The 19,143-nt window shown below is 40.4% G+C and overlaps 1 protein-coding gene across 2 annotated transcripts in view; it reads left to right on the top strand.

Moving 5' to 3' along the window:
• The first annotated feature begins 8,400 nt into the window (after positions 1-8,400).
• Positions 8,401-19,143, top strand: part of ahnak (AHNAK nucleoprotein) — a 30,394-nt gene continuing 19,651 nt past the window's right edge. For both annotated transcript variants that reach the window (XM_061080267.1, XM_061080266.1), the window contains exons 1-2: positions 8,401-8,616; positions 15,886-15,948. The gene's annotated coding sequence lies outside the window, so the exon portion shown is untranslated. The remainder of the gene's footprint in view (positions 8,617-15,885; positions 15,949-19,143) is intronic.

Raw genomic sequence — 19,143 nt, 5'->3', positions numbered from 1 at the left:
TCTGAGCTGATTCTTCGAAACGATTGGGCAACAGTGAAGCTGCGTTTCCAGAAACACGATTACGCTGTCTGCACAACGACTGTAGGAGCAAGACCCAACCTGAGAAAGGTGTTCCCTGTGTCAGTCTGTTTAGATGAGTTTACTGTCCACACACTGTTGTGAGGAAACAGGAAGGAGGGAGTAGAGATCATCACTAAAAAAACAAAAAACTGTGGTTAATAAAGTAGAGGAGAATTTCTGATGATGTTACAGACAGCTTCGTGGCATGTGATATTTATCCATACACACACAGGGCATTGCTATGGAAACATCCCTGCAAGTACCTACCCCCTTGCTTATTATGTTGCTATAGCAGCCATCCCAGAATAGTCTCCTTTTTTTTCTCTTCTGCGTCCCTCCCTCGTGTTCGTGACTCACAACGTGCTGTGGAAACCACAGTTCAGTTGGTCTCTTATTCCCCTTTTCTCCCCTTTGCATTCTTTTCTTACCAAAGGCACAACCCGCTCCTCTGAATCATCAGTGTGTTTATGCGCGTGTTTGTGTGTGTGTTGAGTAAGGAAGCCCACACTGCGGGGAATTCCACAAAGATTACAGATGATGAGTTACTATGGCGATGGCAAATATCAGGCAGCGTGACCTGTGCGCTGCAAGATAGTGTATCTTGAGTACTGCACACTGTCATTAGCTGAGTGGGATTTCTTTGTGGCTGTAATCTCTCCATGGACACACTGAGCTCCCAGTGGGTACTTTGTGTCCACTTTGTTTTGAGAACTTCCAGCTCATGTATTTACAGGGCTCCAGGGACAGCGAAGCACAACATCACATGTATGGGAATACGCTGGATCCAGTGTAACAAATAATAAATTGGGAATTGAGTTGAGGATTATTCTTTTTTTGCCAATGTGTCGAACAGGAACGCCATCGCTGTGGGTTTTCTGTGGTCCCTAATGAATTTGATCAGGATGAAGGAAATCAAATTATCATCGCTAATTAGATTAACTTTAATTGAATTTTAAAAAGGGCTTCACGAAGTTGATGAGGCGGTTTCTTAGCTTTTACATCTTTACATCTCTTTATTTTGCAATCATATTTAAAGCTTCACTGGTTTCTGTTTGAGAGAAAAAGGAAAAATGATAAAAGTAGAAATTACACTGTGTTCAAACTGCTATAAATCCTTATTATGATGATTATGCCTCAAATGAGAATGTGACAACAACGTGATGTTGTGAAAGAGGCGGCTTTTGATGACCTTACAGGGAATTATCACCTGACTGTAGCTTGCCTCAGCTTCAGAGTGAGCCTTGCTCTTTGTTTAAGTTCAACTTAACTTTATTTTGTTCCCTGTCATCGCTCTCTGAGCATCGTTTTCCCCTGCAGCTGACAGCTGTTTTCAGATTGAATGATCTAATCTCCAACAATCTGTGGAGAAGTGTTATAAACAATTATAACATGTTTCATGTTTTGTGTAAAGTTAACTGACCTGTAACTACAGTATATTCCTGTAAAATAAGTACAATGGAGCAACTGGTGCAATATTTTCGTATGAGATCTTCTGACGAAGCTACAAGAATAAAGTAGCATTCATTTGGCAACAATCATCAAATGTTACTGAATTGATTGATAACACTTCACCACTCAGTATAGAAGAAATTCTAACGTATTTGTAAAATAGTTTTGGACGTTAATCAAATAGGTAAAAGTAAGTAGCTGTGTTTGCGTTTCGGGACGACTCTGAAACAATAGCCTAGAGCAAAAAAAGTAGAAAGTCAGGTTATTCATTTTCAGACGGTAATTACATACCTGCTCAGTCAATTTCCTTTTCTTTTCTCATCCATATTTTATTACAGTTCATGGGATTATACCACGATGCCTTATTGATACTTGATTCCATTTAGGTTATTCTCACAACGCGAAATAAATACTATGTGGATCTAAAGAGATGTAATAACAATCTGTGGAGTCAATGACTTGATTTAATTAACGTTATTATGTACCGAACAATGCAGATAAGAAAAATCATTGTCATGAGTCAAACACTGGGAGCTGAAAGAGTAGATGATGCCGCTGATGACAAATAACAAGCCTTTATTACATTCTGACTCCTAATATTATTTCACATTTACAACCTCGGCCCTGCAGATCCACCGCTGTTGACACTGTCCTGTATTTACTGGGGTCCTGTTCTATTGAAACAAACAGTAAAAAGACAAAAAGAAACAGAGGAGAATGCACTTAGATAATACACTGGAAATAGTGGTGGGAACATATGATAGGTCACCATCAATGCTGCTTATTTTTCAGCTTTTTTAAGTTATCTTTGCCAACTGTGTTCTCTTTCTTATCATGAAGAACACAAGCTGAATTTTCTCAATGTTTCCCTTGACCTTCTGCTAGACTGACAATGATTGTTTGACAGTGTTTATCTCATTGGGTCTTCAGCATTGGCTGCTCAAACACTTGTCACAACATTGACAATGTTGCATTGTGTGGAAAAAAATCCAATGAAGTTGGTTTACAAAGAACTCTTCTACTTACACACAATCTGGTTTGTGTAGTAAAGTGCCTGCTTTTAACAATGATCCTTCCAAAAGCAAACTGGCCTAGCCTGAACCTTTGGGTTTACTGACATTCTCAAGTGAACACAAATGTAGCAAATAAGAGCCGTCTCACTGAAAGCCGACACTTTGAGTAGGTTTGCTGTGAATGTAAATTAGCATTTTGTTTACAATTTCACCCAATGCTTTCATTTCAGAACAATAGATTATTAAATTACAGAAACACCAGCTCCTGAATACGTGACATATTTTCAAACTATTTGAGTTTGACTTCTGTAGCAGACACACACTAGAATAAAAAGAGCAGTAAACACTGAGCTACTTTATCAGGAGTAGATTATTTGAAATCAAATCCCTCTAAAGTATCTCATGTTCTCAGAACAATCTTGATGTCTAATACAAACAGACCATTTGCCAAGTACTCTGCCCACGTTGTCTGGATTTAGGAAAGAATTCCAATTCCAATTCCTGTGACATTTTGCAAATATATTTCGAGAATTGTGTCCTTCGTAACCTTGTCCTACTCTACTTTCAAAGCTGTTGCACATTTTTGGGGTTAATAACTCAAAATCTCTCTCTCCCCTCTCTCTCTCTCTCTCTCTCTCTCTCTCTCTCTCTCTCTCTCTCTCTCTCTCTCTCTCTCTCTCTCTCTCTCTCTCTCTCTCTCTCTCTGTCTCTCAGATAATTCCTTTGTGTCTGATTAAACTGCGTTGCACAATCCAATGTGCAGTTCCCACCCATCTGGCTCTCATGACTCCCGGCAGAGCCAAATAGTTGCTCAAGCATATTTGATGGTATTTAAATAATCATTAGATCCAGGTGTGATGTCACTTTGCTCTGACCATATCACAAGTTAGAGTTTTGCTCACTGCCATGGGACTTGTCTTATTGTGCAGGAGAGATTATTCACATATACACGCACACCCTCATTTCGAGCGTCCATCTATCTAATCCCCTGATTTTCCTTCCCTCTACAGTCTGAGCTTCCCTGTTTTCATTGTAGTCATGGGCCGTGACTCATCGTGCGTCTGAGCCAAACTATTTGCGTTGGTTCACACTGGCTGACACACCTAGGACCAGGAAACACACCCATTCCCACATATCCTTGTATTCAAGTGACCTGCCACAGAGCAGTGACAGGCACACTGGATTGAGTCTATAAAAACATGCACTAGACGTGCAAAATATTCAGGACATGGTGCAGATGTTTAATTTTATAGCCATTGCACAGCCCACATTTTACACGTCTAGAAGCTCGCTCTCTATCTCTCCTGCCTCCAACTCGTGCTGTTGATTTATTTTGACTTCACAAGTGTGAAATACGGAGGCAGAGACAGCTCAGCGCATTGCAACTCAAGAAAAAACATGTGCTAATTGACAACACAAGCCAACAACAAACATGTTGGAGAGTGTATGTTTGGTTGTGTAGTGTGTGTCTGCAGTGCATTTGTGTATTTGGTTGCTCTTTTGTATTTTCTAAAGCCGCAATGGAGTGAACCCTCGGCCCATCATAGCTTATCAATGATGGCTGATGATAGCTTTCTTAAAATCTATTTCAGCTCATCAGTTTAAGAAAGTGTAATAAAATATTGTTCTTCTGCAGTGAAGCAACACAGCGTTGCAAGTGTTTATACTGTGGGGATTTTATGTGACACCATAAACATTGGATTACCTGCAGAAAGGTCGTTGGGCAGCACACAGGAGTTGGGACAGGAGTCCTGCTGTTTACACTCGCACACTTCACAGGAGTTGTCTGCCCGTAAGCAGAAATCACTCTAAACTGAAACTGTACTTCAAAGGCAGCAACAGAGCCACACCTCGGTGGTAAAAAGTCAAACATGTGTGAAGCAAAGCAAACAGGTGCTGTGGCAGGTCATATATCACCTTTCAACAAAGTAGGCAATATATGAGGAATCAGGTCAAGTAATAAAAGCAAGGTAATTACAGCAATAATGTATTTTTGGCCAAAAAAACAAAAGAAATATCTCAGGAGGACAAAGCAGCGCCGTACACGTAGAAGACAATGGAGGAAATGCCAAGAGAGTGTTTGCTGATAACAGCTGATGCTGGTGTCGATATGACATAAACAAAATCATGTGATCTCCGCTGCAGAATTAACTGATGCCCGCTGTACCCCCCCCACCTCAACTGGACGCATTCTCCTGCTGCGTTGTGCATTTGTGAAAGGAAACCATAGGAGGATGTCAGGAGAATTGGGTCCGGACTTTCTGCGGAGGTTGCCTTGTTGGAAAACAGCTCTGTTGTTATGGTTAGGCAGAATTTCGAATCAGATGCAGCTTGTTGTTGAACTTTTTAGAGACACCCTTAAACACACCATTTTAATAGTCAAAATGGTTGAAGATACATGCATCAGTATTGCCAGTTGTACGATCATTATGGTATCTGTACAATAACATTGCCCTCCGATATCTGTACGATCAATAACGGATGATGTATGATAATTTGATCATTTTGTGATAATGAACGTCACTGTCAAGTCGTGATGCCATTACTTGCGTCATGCGAGCCGAAAACAAGTCCTTCCTGTCTCGTGTTTCAAAATAAGAGCCTAAATCGCTTTGAAACATCGGCATTGAGCGTACCATCCCTACTCTGGTCGCGTACACTCATTTGTATCAAAATACGATGATTTAAAGATTCTGGTATAAATCTTGAATCTGATACATTTCCCATGTAAAAAAACGCCAATATGCATGTGTTATTTCCAAATCTTGTTGAGACATAAGAGACCTCTGTCAATAGGAGGTGAAGGTGTCACTGACCTTTACATTTCTTTGGTTTAAAAAAGATTGTTACAGTCCAAAGAGTGAATTCCACACGCTTCACTCATTCTTTAGGGTGTCTGCTTATCTTACACATAGTTGGGATTACTCCTTCACTTCTATCTCTGTGTGCACACAACTACAAATACACTTACACACGCAGAATAACACCCTTACACACACATATACACAGAGTGGGTCCTCCCTCTGTGGGAGAGCTGACCCCTGTTTGGAGAGAAAACTAAATCAGAGCTCTCTGGCATAATGGTGGGATGTTGTAATATTAAAACGTGTGTACGAGCGTGCATGCATGCACAAGCACGAGGTGCGTGTGCACATGTCCGTGTGTGGTGTGTGCCACTCCCTGCTCGTAGCCAGCAGAGCCACGCAGCTATTTCCTCTGTTCCCTCCGCTGCTCGCCGCACATTGTTTCCAGTGTCTCACCTCGCAGAGCACGTGGTTGCGACATATGGACACGGAGGTGAGGGGTGTTTCCAGGACGCTGAACTTTGACGTGAGAGGGGACCAAGCACACTCAGAGGCCATGTTTACTAACACACACACACACACACAACACATGCACCCACAACACACAGGACAGCCCATCTGAAGTTTGCACACATGGAAACCAGGGGTTCCACAGGGTCCCACAGCGGTGGTTGGAGGCTGAAGTGTAGTGTAGGATGAAAGAGTGCAGAGCTGTGGTTTGGTTTAATATTCAGTCAGCTGTTGCTACGAAACACTACAAGATATCACTGAGTGTGAAAAAAAGAGATAAACTTAAAGTCACAACGATTTCTACAAATAGTTCGAACAACAGCATTGACAATTCAATAAGTAAGCTTAATGTAATGGCTTAATGGTTAAAATATTTAGCTAGAAGTAATGCATCCGTTTTTAGATTACTTAGTAATTAGCATTTAAAGCAATGAATATGCAAAATTGTTTAGAAATGTTAAAACATGATGAATTGAAAAAGTAATGGATAAGTGCCTGATCAAGTTTACTTATAGTAATTACTAAATGTTTGATACAGCTAGCTTAAAGTAATGGTTAAATGCTTGATATAGCTAACTTAAAGTAAATGCTAAATAGTTAACCAGAAGCAATAGATTTAATATTTAATGGGAAGGATAAATAGTTTAAGAATATTAACATCTGATATATTGAAAATGCAATGGGTAAATGGTTGAAATAGCTGTATAGTTGAAGGCTAATAGACGTGGTTAAGTGATTGACAATATAAAAAACATGGATAAATGGATGAACTTCTGCATCTCCACATTTGAACATAGCAACCTAAACATTGAGAGTTAAACTCAGTGATAAAACCCTGATAACAATAATTACTTTTGAAAATGTAAAAACATCTGGAACATGGCAGATGGTGTTGAAGAGGAAGTTTTCATTTACAAGTCTGTGTGGCATCATGAGACAACTTAAACATTGTTTTAATTACTGAAATCATATTTTATCCAACATTTTCATTCATAAGCTTGTAAGGTCTCATTTGCTGACGCGACATTACCTGTAATCCCAGGCTGAGTAAGACCGAGGCCACACCCGATATGCCACTCCCTCACAGGCTCATTCCATCTCTTTCAGTTCTCCACTGCGATGAAACGGATGCATTGTACACATTCAACTTCACCAATGCACAACTTTGTTTTGAGTTTTCTAAAGGAAAAGTTTGAAAGTGTAAAATAACAATGTTCTTTAAATATTCAGAGTGATTCAGGATGTACCCAGTTTGCTTTGGCTGGTCCTGCACCACATCTTGTAGAATCAAGACTCTTATGTCTGTGTGGAGACAACAATTTGATGCACGGACATATTGTGAGAAAGGGAGAAAAACATTATTTATTGCAGCATAAATGTAAAGTATTCTTAAAATACTTGAAATAACAGCGGGCTGGAAGATGAAGACTATATGAACATAAGACTTTCACTTTGCCAAAATCTTTCTTGCTATTACAAAATAACAAAGGTAAGACAGAATACTACTTATGCAAACAATTATTGAGATTACATTTACAATAGCAGGTTTTATCTTAAAATATTTGGATGGAAAATGAAACGTTCAAAGTATACTTTCATAAACTTATTTTTTTAAATCCAAAACAGAGATAAGTTATTTAATATAAAACATGCTGCCATTCCAATGCAGACAGATGGGGTTCATGGTGGGCCTTTTTCTAACCAAACAATGAGGAAGACATAAAATCCAATCATGTAAATAGACATTTTACTCTTTCGTAAGTAAAGGACTCCTTCCCTGAGTCACTTTGTTAATGATAACTTTCTGTCAGTTTGTGTGCAGTAATTTAGATGCTGTAATAACATGTTTATGTCATTGTCTATCATATGATAACCATTTTGTGGTGCGTTACCCTGTTTACTTCAATCCAATCCTGAAACGTGAGACAAAAACAGATGAAAAACTATTTTAGTTAAAAGTTAGAATTTGTTTAAATAGAAGACGGAAAAGGGGAAGAAGAACAAGAATAAGATTTGGTTGGTTGTGAATGCCTTGAAGAGACGTATAAGCATTTATGCAAGGCAGATAACAGCTGACCCCAGTGTATGCACTGCGTTGTGTGCCTTGAATTAGCTCAAACAGTAAAAAAAAAATTCCAGTTTTGGCATTATTGCTGGCAGCAATGATGAAGCAAAAATATCCAAAGCCATTCCCCCCCAAAAAAAGTCACATGAGGTTTAAAATATCTTCTCAGTTATGGACCACTTAGACCGTTTAGGTGCTTTTGATAACTGCACTTTCAAAAGCACAGACTGCCGTGAATTAATCCGTGATTACAAATATTTATTAATTGAAACTGAATTATAGGTGTTTCACAATGAATATGTTTGAAAGCAGCAGTTACTTTTCCTGTTCCAAGTCATCTGAGAGCTCTGTGTGAAGCAGTGGGTGGTCCCGGCTGCCCGAGGACCACTCCCTCTCACCGGTTCCCGCCCCTGCCTTCCCCTCCCTCTGCAGAACAGGAGTGCTACGCAGCTCCCTGGCCAACCACTCTGCTCAGCCCAGAGGTTCAGCCACACAGAAGAAAAAGTTAAAATCAACTCACATCAGAGGAGGGAGGGAGAGAGGGGGAGAATACGCCCTGGAAACTTGGTTGATCGAGAAAAAGGAAAGGAGTGACAGAATCCTAACAGACTGCAGAGCTGGGACTGGAAGAAGTGCTTTTGGACTGGGAACTTGACACGTTTTCCAGGATGCTCAAGCTGGAGTGAGGCTTCTTGAGCGCACAGACTGCGCAAAGGTAAAGATGCTCGTTTATTATTTCCCCAGACTAAAATGAATGTTTTAAAAAAGTGAGTTTATGAACTTTGTTCTTGTTGTGCTTTGCCTAAAAAGTGATTGTAATTATAGAAATGCACTTACTCCAAGTTCAACAAAGTTTATTGAACTAAATTGCGCTAGTATCAAAGTTGTGAATTCAACTTTCCTGAACTTTTCCAGTGGAACACTTTTAATGTTGCTCAAGAGTGTCTGTGATATTTGAAAAGTGGCAGCAATGTTGTTTGGATATCATAATAACTTTATTGATCTAAAATAGTGCAGCACATGAGCAGTGGGTGTGTACCCACAGACACCACATGAATGCTGACTTGACTGCGCACTTCACTTTCCCTTCAACTGTACACAAAGCTTGTTATCCAAGTTGCATCAAATTCCGGGACCAACTGTTTTAGAGAGACTATAGAGGACCCCCATATAATTTCTCTCCCTTTTAGATAAGACGAGATAATATCTCATCATTCTTTGTTCGTGTAGTATTTTTAATATTGTGCAACATGGTTTTCCTGTCTGTATATATATATATATATATATATATACATAACCCTAGTGTTTGGGATAGCAAACTTTTTTTTACATCTGCTGTATCCTTCTCACAAAAAAAAGGCTTAATGGCAAAAAGGCTGATGTTGGAGTTAGGTTTCTTTGTGTTGCTAATACTGCACAGGTGTTTTTCTTATCTTCCCAGCACCTTTTGCTGAGCCTTTAGGAGTTTAAAAAGTAAAGGTAGTTCCCTTTGTAAGCCTGCAGCTACAAGCTTGGGTGTGGATTCCTCTCCTTCACCTCACTCCACCCCCTCCTTTTTTCCTCCCTCCCCTCTTGCTTCGCTGTCTCCTCGGAGAGGCACACCCTTTACAGCAAAAAAAACCGAAAAGACAGGAAAAATAACTCATACATGCTGCAGACGGTCGTCACGTACAGCAGTCCTTAAATTGAGTTTCCTGGGGCCTCAAGCATAATGAAAAGCATTAATCATAACTTTTTCTAAATCTGTCCACATGGTTATATAAAGCGCTATCATAATGAACTTTTAAAATCTCATACATTGTTCTTTTTAATGTAGTCTGTTGTTGTGGAATGTGGTGATCTTTTCTCAAGGTTGATATGAGTATCAGTTGTTGCACCTCCCTCCAGCTCAAGTTCCAAAGTATCAGTGCTGCTTCGCATTGAGGAGCATATATTTAACTACGGCTTACTTTTTAAAGTCTTTGGCAGACAGCGATTTCTCACTGTGTCTTTTACCTCGTTCCTTTAACCTGAGCTCCTGGCCAGAGTGTGTAGGAGAGGAGAGTGGGGAGACGACGAGCAGGGGGGGAATAGCCAGAAAGTGAGTTAGTGAAGGGGGATGGGCGGGGGCGAGGAGGGGAGCAATGGAATGTAGTGGTTTGGAAAGACAAGCTAATTGAAACCAGGCTTGAGGCGTAGAGGGGGACCAAAGACTTCACACATTTGCAGAAACAGAGAATTTTGTTTCATAAACCCAGAAGTTGAGAAATGTTTGTTTTTCTGCCTAAGATATTTTGAAGGCATAAATGGCATCTTGTAGGTGTGGTTTGAACTAGAGTCATCGATTACTGGTCTGCTTTTCAAGTGATGTATTTGTTCATGTGGAGAAAAAAGCGGATAAAAACAGACAGAATCCTTTGTTGAATCTTACGTGAAAGTCAAATTTGCCTGTGTGCAGTTGCCCGTCCTCCACAGCGCTCTGCCTCAGCCACACCCAAGAGTCAGAGGAGTTTAGAGGAGTGTTAGAGGGAGCTGCTTTTGGTCTGCGCAGACTTTTCTACAATGCACACTTAACTCATGCCGAGTGCCCCATAGCTATGAGCGTCTGGCATTTCTCAAATTTCCCTTGTCAATGTGATTGATTGTGACACAGACTGCTCGGAAAGACAAATGGTCTAAAGGGCCAAAGGGGTTTGGGTAGTTGGTGTATTTGAGCTCAAATATGTTAAGTGTTCCAAGCATTTCATACATACATGTTTTACCTGGTGATGACACGAAAAATACTGAATTACGACAGGAAGTGTTTTAATGCCAAATTAAATGCGCAACTAATGGTTCAAGTCAGGTAACTTTGAGAAATGGTTCCTGACTGTGTGCAGCAAAAACGCTAAGTTCAACCTTATGTTGGCCTGAGGTCAATACGGTTTATTTAAATACATATTATCACGGCAGCAGTGTTGAGGCTATGTTACTGCAAGATATCACCTTAATTAATGCAAGACATTTGAAATGGGAAAAAAACACACACAAAAATGTATTTTTAAGAAGCTTTATTGATAAATTCTTGCTCAGCCATCATGCCCGATATTCAGCTGTGACGTGCCATTATTGGTTATTTTATTAGACTTGCCTACCATGTGATGAATAGCGTCTTTACTCCCCCGAAGTTAAGGACATGTGTCATGACAGTTTAAAACCTCAGTTTGATCATGTCAAAAATATTTATTACAGCATTCCACCAGAGCCACTTTATGTACTTTCCATTGTTGACTGGCAGTTCAGTTGCGAGGAGCAGCCGTGCCAGTGTGAAACGGAAAGAAACTGGTCTCTCGCACACTTCCTCTCCCATTTCCTCATGGGTTTGTTGATTGGGTGGTTGGAAGGAGGGTCAGCACGGAGAGGCAAAGCGAGGTGGATGTCATGAATCAACTGAAAGAGGGGAGGGTGAATGCGATCAAACTACAATGTTTTTTTCACACTTGGCCTTTATCTGAAAGCAAAGCTGGGCTCTTGGACATCCTGGAGTTCTAGCAGACTCACTGAAGTCCCACCCTAGAGGCTGGTTCAATAAAACAATAGGGAGCTTTTAGATACACAACTGTACCAGTGAGGGACGTTTTCTTTTCTTCCAGCTGCAAATAAACATCAAACTGTAGTGTGCGATTTGAGTCTCTCTAGGCAATCCACCCAGCAGCCACTCCCTTCTCATCCATCCACTGCTGGTTTGGAATGTTTCCGCATTTCCTCCATATGCTCTGTGGAGTGCCTCTCAATTAGCACCAGCAGACTTGTTATTGAGAAATAGTTCCTTGAGAGTTATGATGAGTCATCATTAGTTACACTTAATACCCACCCATGCCTGTGGATACAGTTCACAGGCTATATTAGCTTCAACCTTGGTGGGACTTTAGCGAGCATGGAATTAAAAAAATGGATGTGAATCATTTTTCTAATAACTAAGTAACTGTTGTTCGGCCAAACATATGCACTACTCAACAATAAGTGTTACTGCACTGCCTGGTGTCCGCCCACTTACTTTCTGACCTGCACCCCAAACCCCTTCAAACACCATGTTGTTGCCATGCACAAGGAACGACATGGAGCATCTGTTACAAAGAATCCCTTTGGAATGAGGCACACAAAATGTCAGGGCAGCAGGACATGGAATGTAAATTTAGAAATGCAGCTTTGTTTAGGCTTTCTTTATCTGGCACAAGATTCTCAAGGACTGCACTCCTCAGAATCCAATATGCTCTTGTTCTAAACAACTCTACACTACTCTGGTGTGGTGTGAATACAGTTACTAACCCGAACGCATATGCTTACAGTTCTAAAGCTAACGTAGTTTTCTGTCTATATATACATTCTGCTGCCATGGTATCCATCTAGCCCCCTCTTCTTAACCTTTTTGCCGCCTGCTCCATGAATGGACTTGCATTTGTTCTTGTTCAAACAACAGCTGTGGAAGACTGAAACAAACCGAACTGCCATAATAAATTGAGTTAAAGTCAGACAGATACACGACAGGGCCTTTATTAGACTGTTATGGATGCCTGCAGACTTAAACTGGTATCTTAAGTATATGACAGAGCTCTAAAAACGTCACCTTATTCACTTTCTCTCTTTCTAGTTTAACTAGATATGCAATACATGTCCTCGCCAGAAATATGGCTGTGCTTTTCTTCAGCCTACTTTTCATGTGCTGGTTGCACGATGTTTTTTGGCTCTGAAACTAACCATAAGACCCAGTCCAGGATCACTTCTCTTTTCAAAACTTGTGTAACTTTTTGCAAATATGTTACTGTTGTTCTCTTCCATTGTTAAGTCACGTTTGTGGATAGACCAATATTTCATACAAAGTCGTAAAGGGATATCCAGGTGCTACACAGTTGCAGGTTATGATCGTAGGATGACAAGTAAAGAATTCCATGTAAAACTTTAGCATAGAAAGAAAAAATGGAATAAACCCTGGGAGAGGAAATTCAAATTGAGATTGTGCCTCATTGGATATTTGGGGATGTGACAGAGAACAATGAGTCATATCAGGACACAGGAGTTATCTGGCATTTACCAGTTCATACAGTATTCAGACTTTATGCCACTGTCCTTTTGTGAACTTGAAACTCTACGTATAATGTACATGGAAATCAAAGTGTTGTCGAAATGTAATCTCAGCACAACTCCTGGTCTTGTTTGTGATCTCATAAAAGCAAGAGAAGAAAGTTTAAGGGGTTTTCATTAGTTTTTCCATTTGGTGCGCGACCTCCTGCCAAAGTCACAATAGTTTAATCAGCAACAGGCCAAGTTGGCGTCAGTGGGCAGGCTTTGGTCTCCTGCAGGACTTGTGGTTTGGTTTAGGGCTATGTGGACTATGGAGTGCAAAAAAGAAGCATTTATTTTGACTCACATTCCTTTTATATGCGTCACACATGCACGTCCTATCTGCCAGTTCGAGGGAGGAGAGAACCCACGGCGAGGCCTGCTGTGTCTCTTCTTGTGTTTACTGCACTTGCTGCATCAAACTACAATGCAGAGTCGAGAACAGGCAGTCTATTTTGTTTTGACCCCAATGATTTGGTTACTGCTCCTCTCTCCCTTCTCCCTCTCTGCACTGGGGCCTTTTTATTTGCTCATAATCAAATCTTATCACTCACCAGCACAGCTGTGCCTGATTCACTTACGATTGAGCTTTAATCATTGTCACACTGTTCCTATTTTCTGTCAGCCAATTTGATGGGATTTGGCAATCAACAGGATCAATTGACCAGGACCACTTTGAACAATACCCAGTGTGCTGCGACCTAGTTAAGAACAAACAAAAAGTCAGCCATTCAGGTTAGTGCCTTCGATCCAAAGAAGGATATTATGGAATATATTGATATAGACAGTAGTGAGGTGTTTACTGTTGTTTGTTGCATCAATCAAATGCCAAGGGTTTCCAGCTGAACTGATAATATTGATGATGATTTGGATGATGAAAATGGGATGCATTCAACTTATCATCTCAGAGCTCATTCATCGTTTCAGGATGCAGTTAAAGGTGCATGTCTGACTGAACTTGGAATTCTTGTTTATTTGAGCAGAACCTGTAGGTGGGGGGGTGTCGTGGATTAGACAGCAGGGGAGTGGGCACTCAAGCAGGCTGCAGGGTAGGCAACATAGCATGAAGCTAGATACAAAGTTAGAGAGAAAGTGGACATTTCTTTGGAGTTAGTCACTGTGGGGAGAGGCTGGGCTCCCTTCCAGCTGGACTGACGACTCTATCAAGGAATGTGTGTGACTGGAGGCCTGGGTGGGGCTGTGCACTGAGCTGCTCCCTCTGTAAGCACGGCACATAGGTCGGCCTCGTGGACTGTGGTATTCCTACTCTTCACAACAGCATATGTTTCTATTTGCTCTCCCTACTGGTGGTGACCATGTTTCCTTTTACTGTGCATACCTGTGTGTATTTATGTATGTGGTCTCAGCAAGGTATTGCGTACACAAGGTGTGGCAACCTAGATTTTATCTTTTGAGTATGTTTACTAAGATATGGCCCTTGTGAAATATTTTGCATGCATTCAACGACATTTGCTTTTTCTATTGTCATATTTTTGGATGAAGCAAATCACATCAGTCAACACAACTAAGACATTTCCGCCAACAAAATACATAATGTCTCTTTTTACAGAGATGTCAAATACAATTTATCTATTTCTGCTTTGGGCATCACTGATATAAGCCAGTTCTCACTAATCTAATCTAACCTTAGCTTTGAAAAAATGTCCTTCAGTAGGCTGTCTACCTGAATGACTCCCCAACACAATAGTCTGATTAATGTGTCTCTGTAACTAGAGTATGGGCTGCAGAGTGTACACAGCTGCTGTGGCACAAGTCTCTCTACACAAACATAATGACACCCACATATGTATCTCAGCTCTTTCCCATCCATTTTGGTCTATAGGACCAGTTCAAAAAGGCAGTCAACAACAATGCATCTTTGGGCAAAACTCGAAAGCATTTACATGCTCTCTCGCCTCCAATATTACTGCTTTTAAAGGATTTGCTCACTTTCTCTCAGCTGCATTGAGTGTTTGACAAATTATTAAAAGACTGGCTGTTTAGACATGGGTTCACTGTCACACACAGTTATTTGGCATCATTTTAACCATAGTAATGAGCACTTTAGTAATTTGAAAATAGGGACCTGAAGAGGGGGCGGTTAATGATGGGGTTGGAGGTCTCTCTAAGAAGAATTTTCCTGAGGGACATGTTCCCACCGGTAGATGCTTGTCTCTACACACATCAAGTCTGGTTCTGTTTATGCTGAGACTGACAAAGAGAAGGCTTTGTTTTACGATATGCCGGTGGGTTGAAGCAATAACCCTTTTAAGATGTTGGGGTATTTACAGCAAGTAAAAGTAACAAAGACTTGGAATGCAAAATTAAAACGTAGAATCAACATAATGAATACAGTTGCAACAAAATTCTATGCTTGTCTCCCAGCCGAGCACTAGATGTAGAACAGAGGCATTCCCAAACATGTTTTAGCAAATATTTTATTTCAATAGTTCTTAAAAACCTGGATTTGGTGAACAGAACCCTGGATAGATATTGTGTTAGTGTGTTCCTCTACCTGAATGTATATGCACCTGAATGCATTTACTTAAAGGTGTTTTTGCTTAATCACTTTCTGGTGACAATATTCTTACTATTGGTTGGTTAATTAGACGGTGAAGGCTCTGATTGATCGTGGAAGGTCCATTGAGCACATACACTAAAATTCTGCGAGTAAATCCTGATTGTGTGTGGCTCTATTTCATGTGGGGACACAATTCTCAGGGCAATAGTCACCCGTATGTGAGGGATTTATTTTCTTATCTGTCAAATATGCAGCTTAAACATGTTGTTTTATTGCACAAGAGATGGATAATGAATTCAGGACGGGTTTACTCTGTATTGTCCATGATCATTTTATTTGTTAAATCATTGTAACTAAACCTCAATCTCCTTGTTTTGTCAGCAGAAGTCGAGAAAAGAGAACCACAGCAACAGACTGAAGCCCTCGGCATTGCTTGAGCAATCCAAGGTAAGTGTCCTTAGACTTGATGCAAACGATTCACACACATTCACTACACAGACACCATACCTCTCTTTGAATGCTTGTGAAGACTCTTTTGAACCTGGAAGGTCATGTCACTGTCGTTCAGCTGTGAAGGGCCTGTCTTGTTGAAACCTGACACTTCTCTGCCTCTACTCGCTGTGCCTCCTCTTGCTCCCCTCCTTCCTTCCCAAGTGACCACCTGTTCTACTGGGACCCCTTTCCCCTTCTTATGAAATAACCTTAGCAAAAGCCCGCCAAACAGTAGTCAGCCTTTGTAGTCAGCAAAGGAAGCTAGCAAAAACCAGCCTCTGTAGGCCAATAACAAGTCATAAGAGAGCGTATCCAAAAATGTTCTGTTGTTGCACTCTGGTTAACAGAAGCCTTTGTTTCCCCCGCTGTCCCCATATCTCCCCTAGCTCAAAACACATTCCAGGAAATAATCAAATATGATCGATGGCAAGGTCTCCGTTTACCTTACTTTTATCCCTTCAAGGCTTTTTTCCAAAATTCTTACTTTGTGTGTCCTCCAAATATGTTTCAGATGACATCACTTATCAAATTTAAGGACATGTGACACCAGGAATGTCACGCACTGACATGAAATTCAGAGAAATGAAAGGGAAGGACTAATTAATTGTCATGTTGCCTGATCGCTTTGATTAGTAGACCGTCTGCCTGTCTTATGACCTCAAGAACAGAGCCTTACTTATTTAGCATCTGTCGACAACACAATCCATATCTAATACTATGATATTGTTGGATCATTATTTGGAATAATCTTTTCTCTAAACTAGTTTCTGCTGTTATGGCATATTCTAAGCTTGTTTAAAAAGGGATGGCCGCTTGAGACCCAATCCCATTTCACCCCTTGCCCCTACCCCTTATCCCTTACCCTTCTTTTTACGCGTTCATGTGTACGCGTAGGATTTCCCAATACCTGTTCAGACAGATGGGTAGAGCTTTAAAGCCCTTGAAACTGAGATTTTTCCAACCCTCACTACATACCTAGGGGTACCCAGAATGCCTTGCGAATCACCGGCAAGCTGGGAGAGAGACCCACAAATGTAGTATTTTCACCATTAATAAGTATTTAAAAATTGACCCTGCTAGCAAACTGAAGCTGTGTGCTTTTGATTCATATGTGAAATAATGCAGAGCAGCCAAGGTTTCAATTTCAAATGTCATTGATTCATCTGCATTAGCATAGATGTTATTTGTATATTATAGGTTTGTCACTTAAGTAACCGCAAACAATAGCATTGGTTTATATAGGATCTTAACAATGTTATTACAATGACATCCCCGGCAAAACGTTTACATCGATGACTACTGATGATGTAACAGCTTCTTGAAGGGCTGTCCCAATTCGTAGGGTAAGATTTCAACCGCTACCCCTTGTAACTCTTTTCCAAGGGGCAAGATAACCCTCTCAAGGGGTACGGGTAGGGCCAAGGGGTTAAATGAGATTAGGCCTAAATTTATGCAAGAATGAACAGGGATTGGGGGTAACAAGGATGCCCCATGCAGTACTTTAAGCATTTGAGGATACTCATCAGTGACAAAAAAAATAAAATGGCTGTATTACCTGCTTTTCTCTGTAGACGTGTATGCTTACATTTCACAAAGCCATTTCACAACCATACATCCCCCTCTGCTCACTTTCTATCAAGCTCACTTTCATTTTTTTTGAACAATTTCCTTTTCTTTCCAACTTCCCCTAAGTTCCCCACTTCCCTCCCATATTGCTGTGAGGCCTGCAGTTTGTTGCCAGAAATATGTCAAAGCTGTGAGAACAAGGGTGGTCCGAATAGTTATATATATATGTGTTGTATATATATATATATATATATATCATGGAGAGCCTCTGAGCAAGAAAAAATAGGGAGAAGTGGAAAAATGGTTCAAATATAAAAGGTAATTATTACAATAGATATTTGGATAGTGAGGGGAAAAAAGAAAAAGATAATTTTTGGTGTATTTTCATCAACTGAGTGAGGAGAGGAAGTGAATGTGTAAAATGAGTTGATTGCAACCTATGAGGAAAACACACATTATTTTGGTTCAGAGTTGGATCAGGGAGGTTTGATGAAGTGCCAGCTTTAATCTATATGAGTTAATTGGAAAAGGTGGACCCCAGCACCTCTACCCCCCATTTGGACTTATCTGCTGTATTTGATGCATTTAATGTGATGGATACTGAGGTGTTGAAAAGATATGTTTCAAGCTAATTTGACTAATGAAAGGGAAGAAGATCAGGTTGTGGATGCTTTTAAGTGGTTACCATTGTCTTTGGCATGAAAGTCATCCATGCCTGGTATTATCACAGTTAGTGTCCCTGGCTCATCCCATTAAGTCCTCCGTGTCTGCAAAAGGCAAACTCAGAGAGAGGACTTAATGATACATCAAAGCATTGGAAGCATTTCCCAGTATTCCCAACCATGCAGGACCAGTCTATATATTGTCTTGCTTTAATTGGTTTAATATGTAAGAGTGGATTTTTTTTTTTTTTTACTACAATGCATATACACAGGCAAAGAAAAATTTAGCATGACTGTAAACTGGCTTTAAATGAGCTGATGGAAATATGGTCAATTGTTGCATCATTGTGTGCTTATAAAAAGAGATTCTCTATCTATGTATTGCTGAGTGCTCCTTATATGTGATCAACTTCTCGAAACAGTGAATTTCATCAATACAATTATCACAAACATAGGGACAACCTAGATGGAAAGTTATGTGTCACTTTCATTAATGAGCACAAAATGATGCTTTGGTTTGCATTGTGTATATGAGCATAAACAAATGTGTACCTGTTGTGGTATGAAAGTACTGTTTGTGGATGTTTATGAGAGTGTATGTTTATGAGAAGGTGTGGTAAAATGTTGATTTACAATATATGTTACCGTGCGTGTGTGCACTTCAGTGTGTTTTCCAAAAGCAAGACAGTTCTTCTCATTGTTGTCTGTATTGCTATTGGGGCTGGGGTGTAGGCAAAGGATCAGGCTGCTATCCTCTAGGCAGGGTGTGGTCTGAAACCATAAAAGATTCGAAAGAACAAAGCACCTAGGAGGGAGTGAGAGAATGGTTTGGTGTATTGAGGAGTTAGAGGCTGTATTGTCAGACAGGGTTTCAGCATCATCTAGTGTTTAATATTGGATACTACAAGCTAGACCCCACTTC

Source organism: Limanda limanda, chromosome 10 (genome assembly GCF_963576545.1).
Source record: "Limanda limanda chromosome 10, fLimLim1.1, whole genome shotgun sequence".
Classification (NCBI taxonomy): Eukaryota; Metazoa; Chordata; class Actinopteri; order Pleuronectiformes; family Pleuronectidae; genus Limanda; species Limanda limanda.
The sequence above is the reverse complement of the archived record's forward strand: the minus strand, read 5'-3'. Positions and strand labels throughout refer to the sequence as shown.